The sequence below is a fragment of the Natrix helvetica genome (genome assembly GCF_964273705.1).
Source record: "Natrix helvetica genome assembly, chromosome: 3".
In the NCBI taxonomy this organism is placed as follows: Eukaryota; Metazoa; Chordata; class Lepidosauria; order Squamata; family Natricidae; genus Natrix; species Natrix helvetica.
Window position 1 is genome coordinate 92,503,690 of NC_138549.1, and position 7,405 is coordinate 92,511,094.

A 7,405-nucleotide genomic window follows, 5' to 3' on the forward strand; every position below is an offset into this window, starting at 1 on the left:
TTCCATCTCCATCCTAAAGTTATAGAGAACTGAAGCTAATCTTTCCTAATTTAAGCAGCTTTCTAATCCAAACTAGCCAAGATGCGAAGCGAGGGAGAAGACTGAATAACAAGCACCAGAAATATGATGGGAATGAACAATAAGACAAAACCCTTTCATTGATCTTTATTTGGCCATCAGTATTGTATTCCCAACCCTGATTTCTACTATGTTGAAAAAAACCTCAACTCTCCCAATCCAGAAGGGTTTCCCAGCTAGACAAGCCCCAAGCAGATCAAAAGGAATAGTGATCTAATTTCTTCAGATTTTTTATGGAGTGACTTAAACAGCTCTCTAATGCCATTCCTTTTAGTTGCTATTGACTATTATATTAGCAGTTAAATGAAAATAGTAATCAGAGGACATCACTCTGAGGCTGTTTAGATTCTATCGTAGCAACAGCACTTAGACTTATATACCACTTCACAGTGATTTATAGCCCTCTCTAAGCTGTTTACAGAGTCATCATATTGTCCCCAACAATCTGGGTCCTCATTTTACCCACGTCGGAAGGATGGAAGGCTGAGTCAACTTTGAGCCTGGTGAGATTCGATCTGCCAAACTGCTGGCAGCCAGTGATCTGCAGAAGTACCCTGCATTTGAACAGATGTCCAAAATGGAAGGGAGAGAAGAATGTTAATGGTTATTGTACTCCTTTTGCCTTCTGACAACTAAATGCTTGAGCAGGGTTTAAGCCTCCTGATGAAGCAGAAGGTTGGACTAGAAGACATCCAAGGTCCCTCCCAACTCTCCTCTTTTCTATGTGCGAAGAAATCAGTGCAGGTTTTTTGGGGGGGAGACGACATTTGCCATACGTTGCTTGTCCTTTGTGCTCAAGTTGGAATTAGAACTCAGTCTCCCATTTTCTAGCCTTGTGCCTTAATCATTACACCAAATCGACTTTCATTTTTATATGGTAATAATTAAATGAACAAAAATGCTATGTACTTCCTCTCAATGCTTTCTTTTATGTAAGTTTATACCAGTGGTGGGATTCAAATTTTTTTACTACCAGTTCAGGCGTGGCTTGGTGGGCATGGCATGGCTTGGTGGGTGTGACGGGGAAGGATTCCCTCCTGATCAGCTGGGACTCTGGAGGCAGAGAATAGATGGGGGTGGGGCAGGTTAGAAGTGGTATTTACCAGTTCTCCGAACTACTCAAAATTTCCGCTACCGGTTCTCCAGAACTGGTCAAAAGCTGCTGAATACCAGTTCGGTATATTGCATTATAATATAGCATTGTATTATAGTATATATTGTATTATAAAATAATATAAAGCCCTTGCACATAAACTGAAGTAACATTGTATTTTCTGCAATCTGAAGTAGAAGCTTTCTCTAAGTTTAAAAGTTATATATCCCTAGAAAGCAAAAGATAGAAAGGTGTTACCTGGTGCAAACAAAGTTCACATAGAAAAAACCACATCCAATTTTCTGCATTGTTACAACCAAAAGAATTGCAAGATTTCTTATTTTATACAAGTATGGAAAACAGAGAATGGCTGGTTAATAATATTTTCCATGAAAATGATAGTTAAGATAATTATTATTTCTTATTACATGGAGGTGATTGAATTCTAGCTATAGATATCTAAGCCCTTAGTCTCTGTGAACTATTAACAAATTTCACTTCTTATGTAATAATTGTGCTTTTTTTTATCAATTCAGGGCCATAGCAAATATTTGTTTAGAAAAATGGAAGCTAATGAGTTAAAGTGGTTTCACAATGTAGCAAGCGAACCATCCATGTGACCAAAGCAAAACATTAATCACATTTTAAGGCTGCTTCCTTAAAAACAAGCTGATTAGAGTTCATTGAGACTTGTTTGCTTTTAAATGGATCCTTTTTCCCCACTGCTACTTTTCAATGGAGCTGTTGACAGTGCTTTATTTATAGCTTACAAATAAAGGTGGACTAGATCAGTGATGGTGAACCTATGACCCAGGTAAAAAGTAACACATCCAGGGGTGAAATTCAGCAGATTCTGATTTTGAGTAGTTTGGAGAAGCAGCAAATACCACCTCTGGCTGGCCCCAGAGTGGAGAGGGAATGGAGATTTTGCAATATCCATCCCCCAAGAGTGGGGAGGAAATTGGGATTTTGCAGTATCCTTCCCCCAAGAGTGGGGTGGGAATGGAGATTTTGCAGTATCCTTCTGCCACGCCCACCAAGCCACAGAACCGGTAGTAAAAAAAAATTGAATTTCACCACCGAACACATCACAATGTTTTGGGGGATAAACCAGTATTCACCAATATCTATTTTCAAAATCATATCTGTTCTCACAAATTATTTGCGGAGACTGTGCCGGCCATGCAAGACTGGGTTGTCTCTCACACGGTCTCTGGAAGTCATGTGAGAAAGCTATGCTCTTGCACAGTTTTTGCAGCCACCAAAAGACACAATAATGGGGTGTGTTTTCACACAATTTTCAGAAGCTGCGAAAGAACATTATCTGAAGCTGCTTCAAGAATAGAGGCCTTGTGGGACCTGAAACCAGCCTCGGGTAGTCTGCAGGGGCCTATCAACAGAAAGAGAGCACATCTGAAGATAAGTGGCATGTGGTAGACCCCTTGGAGAACAGCATAAGGTGGCCTTCTTGAGTGACAGTGGTGGAGCTAGGGCTGAAGCTGATGCCTATAGAAAATTATTTCTCTTGTTGCTGGGTAGTTTTGTATGTGTGAGAGAAATGCCAGAAAAGTCAAGTTAGGCCAAGCCGGAAAAAGTTATCTATCACTGGACAGATTGATAAAGTTCTCTCTGTTAGCAAAGAGGCTCTATTGTTTTCTAATAAATTTCCTCTTGTTCAAAAAAAAAATATGTGTAATCAAAATCTACCACTACTGTACAGCACTAGAAGGAGCCCATAGACATAAGATGAACCTCTGGGTTGCAGTTTAACTTCAGCGAAGATCTGAAATTAATCTGGATTGGAATGACAGCAACGGCATCAAGGTTTGCTTGTGAAGAAGTGTGACTTTCTACACAAACTGACCAAGTGGGGATTTCTTGGTACAGGACCTTACTGCCCAGAAATTGACGATTCTGTATGAAAGAATTCAGATAGAGTAGCTTTTCTCAATTGGGATTCCATGAGAGATGTGATTGAATAAAAATGAACATTGTATTTGAAAGTTCCATATCTACAATGGCAGTGTACTGTCTGGGAACAATCTCTTTTAAATACAAGTAACAGGCCTTATACATACAATAACTATAACTATTATTCTCAAAATCTATTCACCATAATCTTCACTTATCCTTATTAAACATTTTCCATTTTTTAATAAAACACACTGTTCAATTTTATCTATACTTGGTTAATGATATCAAGCATTATAAATCTCATATGAACACATTTGTAGCCATTATCCTCTAATTCTATTAATCATGTTTACTTATCCTGGTTATTCAATATTCATTATGTAATTACACATTTATTTCATCTTTATTTACATAACCTCCTCCATTCTAAGTTTCGAACTTCTGCTTCTATTTTCTAACCGTTGGAAGAATAGTTCCCAAGCTAAAAAGCATTCTGTTTCTCCCTTATCAGTATCATCTTTATTGTCATTGTACTTAAATACAATGAAATTGGTTTTAACCTCACTGGTGCAAAATTATAACAGAAACAAAAAAAGAAAGAAAAAGAAAAAAAACTAGCGTGTGCATGGAGTGATTGTGGTTGTATTTAAAAGTCTCACAGCCCAAGGATAGAAACTATCTTTAAACCTGTTTGTTCAGCTGGCTATACTTTGATGTCTTCTGCCTGATGGTAGAAGTGCAAAGAGACACTGACCAGGGTGTGAATCATCTCTGAGTATCTTCCTTACTCTGCTAAAGCAGCGAGATCTGGCGGTGTCACCCAGTGGTGTCAGAGGGCAACCAATGATTTCTTGTGCCGAATTGATCGCTCTCTGTAGTGCCTTCCTGTCCGCAGCTGTTAAACCAGTATACCATACTGTAATACAATATGTGAGGACACTTTCTATGGTGGACCGATAGAAAGAGGTCATCAGCCATTGTTCCATCTGATTTTTTCGCGGGACTCTAAGGAAATGAAGTCTCTGTTGGGCCTTTCCAATCACCAGAGACGTGTTGTTTTTCCAGGTGAGATCTTCACTAATAAGCACTTCCAAGAATTTAAAAGAGGAAATCCTCTCCACACAGCCCCCCTCGATATACAGTGGGACAGGTTCCTCTCTGTGCTTCTGGAAATCTAGCACCATCTCCTTTGTCTTACTAGTATTTAGATGTAAGTTGTTTCTTGAGCACCATGCGGATACCTTCTGGACTTCTTCCCTGTATGCTGATTCGTCCCCTCCAGTTATGAGACCCAGCACTGTTGTGTCGTCTGCAAACTTTATTATGATGTTGGATGAATCAGAGGATATGCAGTCATATGTATACAGCGAGTACAGGTATGGGCTGAGCACACAGCTCTGAGGGGAGCCTGTGTTGAGCTTCAGCATGGAAGGACCCTTACTGTTTGTGGACGATCCATCAGGAAGTCTTTGATCCATTCACAAGTGAGGGAAGGGAAATTCAGGTCAGTCAACTTTTCAATGAGAATTCCTGGTAAGATGGTGTTAAAGGCTGAGCTATAGTCTATAAAAAGCATTCTGACATAATTCCCAGATTTCTCAATATGTAGAGCAGTGGTGATGGCATCCCCTGTCGACCTGTTGCTTCTATAAGCAAATTGGTGTTGATCAAAATTTGGGGAAGACAGGACCTGAGGTGGTGTAGGACCAGTCTCTCAAAGCACTTCATCACTATAGACGTCAGTGCAATGGGTCTATAGCCATTCAAGCTTTTTATGGCTGCTTTCTTTGGAACTGGGATAATTGTGGCTGCTTTCAAGCATGATGGGACTATAGCCTGTTCCAGGGAGAGGTTAAAAAACCTTGTCAGGATCCCTGTTAATTGGTCAGCACTGGTTTTTACCACTTTCCCCAACACCCTGTCTGGACCTGCAGCTTTGTTGGGATTTACAGCCTTCAGCTCAGCTCTCACTTGATGTTCATCCAGGGTGAGTGGCTGGAGATCAGAGGGCCTTTGGGCTAGAGCCATAGAGACTGATCTTTTGACCTCAAAGCTGGTGGAGAAGCTATTTAGCTCTTCTACTAGCAGGGCATTAGCATTGACTATTTTTGTGTGTGTTGCCCTTATAGTTGGTTAGGTGTTGTAGCCCCTGCCACACCTGTCTTGAGTTATTATCTTCCAGATACTTCTCTACTTTTTGTTTGTATTTCTGTTTAGCCGCCTTAATGCCTCTTCTCAAGTTTGCCCTAGCTTCATTGTATTTGTCTTCGTTTCCTGCCTTGAAGGTGGACTTTTGGCCTCTCAGAAGTGATTGTACCTCTGCTGACATCCAGGGTTTACAATTACTGTAAACTCTGATGCGCTTATTCACTGTTACATTGTCTGTGCATGTTTTAATGCATGAGAGTACAGTGTCAGTGAATTCTTGCAGCTCCAAATGTTCAGTAAGTAAGTAAAACTTTATTACGGTCAAAGACCAGCAATACACATTAGTTTTTACAGTATGTTAAAAAGTACTGACATTAAGATATAATTAAAAAATATTGATGTTAAAAGTGGAAAATAACATACATGTTCTCAGATTGTTCGGATCACTCCAAATGTTCAAATATACTCCACCCGTTAGTCTCAAAGCAGTCCTGCAACTGGCAGAATGCTCCCTCTGGCCAGATTTTGACAGTTTTTAAGACTGGTCGTATCCTTTTTCTAAGGGGGATATACACTATATTGCCAAAATATTCGCTCACCCATCCACATAATCAGACTCAATTGTGAGCGAATATTTTTGGCAATATAGTGTACTTTGGGCACAGTAGCAGAGAGATGTGGTCAGACGTATCCATATGGGAGAGGGGGGTTGCTCTATATGCCTGTCTTAAGTTTGAGTACATGTGGTCTAGGGTATTCTTACCTCTGGTGGTACACTCCACAGACTGCACAAACTTAGGGAGAACAGACTTTAGACTGGCTTGATTAAAATCCCCAGCCACGATAAAAGCGCCCTCAGTGTAAGTTTGTTGCTGCCTCTCGATGGCGTCATGTAACTTAGAGAGCGCTGCTCTAACATTTGCATCAGGTGGAATATAGACAGCAGTGATAACTATAACAAATCTCTCTAGGTAAATAAAATGGCCGAAAAATGACAGTTAAGAATTCCACATCTGCAGAACAGTGAGTATAAGCAACTCTACTGTTAGTACACCAGTTATTATGTGTGTAAATACAAAGTCCTCCACCTTTGCTTTTACCAGAGTTGCTATCAAAGGGGGTATGGTGCGGTTAGTTATCTCTACTGACACATCCGGTACAAGTGGATGAAGCCAGGTCTCTGTGATGATTATCACACAGCAGTCATGAATGAGCTTATTCGCTGCCATCCATAGCTCTAGTTCATCAGTTTTGTGGACAAAGGATCTAGAGTTGGTTAGAAAAATGCTTGGTAATGCTGGTCTGTGAGGCTGCTTCCGTAACCGAACTAGTAAACCAGCTCTGCATCCCCGCTTTTGCTTTCGCTCTCTTCGCCGCCTCCTAGGCCCAACAACGATCCATGGAGAGAGACTGCTGGAAGTCGCTGGTAATATCTAGTCGACTAGAAGATCCAATCTTTAATAACTCCCTGTGGAGATAGACTAGTTTTTGCCTAACTCTACTGTGGCACCAGGAGCTCAAAGCCGCAGTGTCTAAGTGCACCGCCATCTTGGGGGGGGGACGACTTAATCCTTAATTTTCAATGTTAAGCTATCCATTTCAAAACATTCTAATATTTTCTTTATTACGTTTTCTTCTGTAGGTATATTATCATTTGTACTTCACCTGATCTTGATTCTATGCCTGTTTATTAAGCTTTAATTGTGAATTTGGCTATTGCATGCAACCATAAAATTGGTTTGCTTCTTTTGCAAGACCTACTACATCAGGGTTCCAATATTCTAACGAGTAGCACAAAGTTTTCTGAATTAATTTGCTGCCACCTAGCAGTGGCTCAAAATATTGCTAAAGATACTGGGTCAAGTAGCCCGGATGCTTTTTAAAGTCACCAGAATCTAGGTCCAGTTAAGTTTGTGATCCAAATGAAGGTGGCGATGGCAAAATTGGTTTAGACTTTATGTGAACCCCAAGTTATTTGGTCAATAATATATCAAAGTCAAGGCGCCTTTGTTACTTGTGAGCATGTATCACTTTTACTCTTTTCAAGCGGCGGGGATGTTTGTGTGGGAAAAAAAAATCCATGCAGGGTTCTCAAACGCTCGAAGCGAATAGAATTGGCCCATCCCACTTTCCATATTTCAGAGGTTGGCGGGGGAGGGGGGAGGAGGAGGA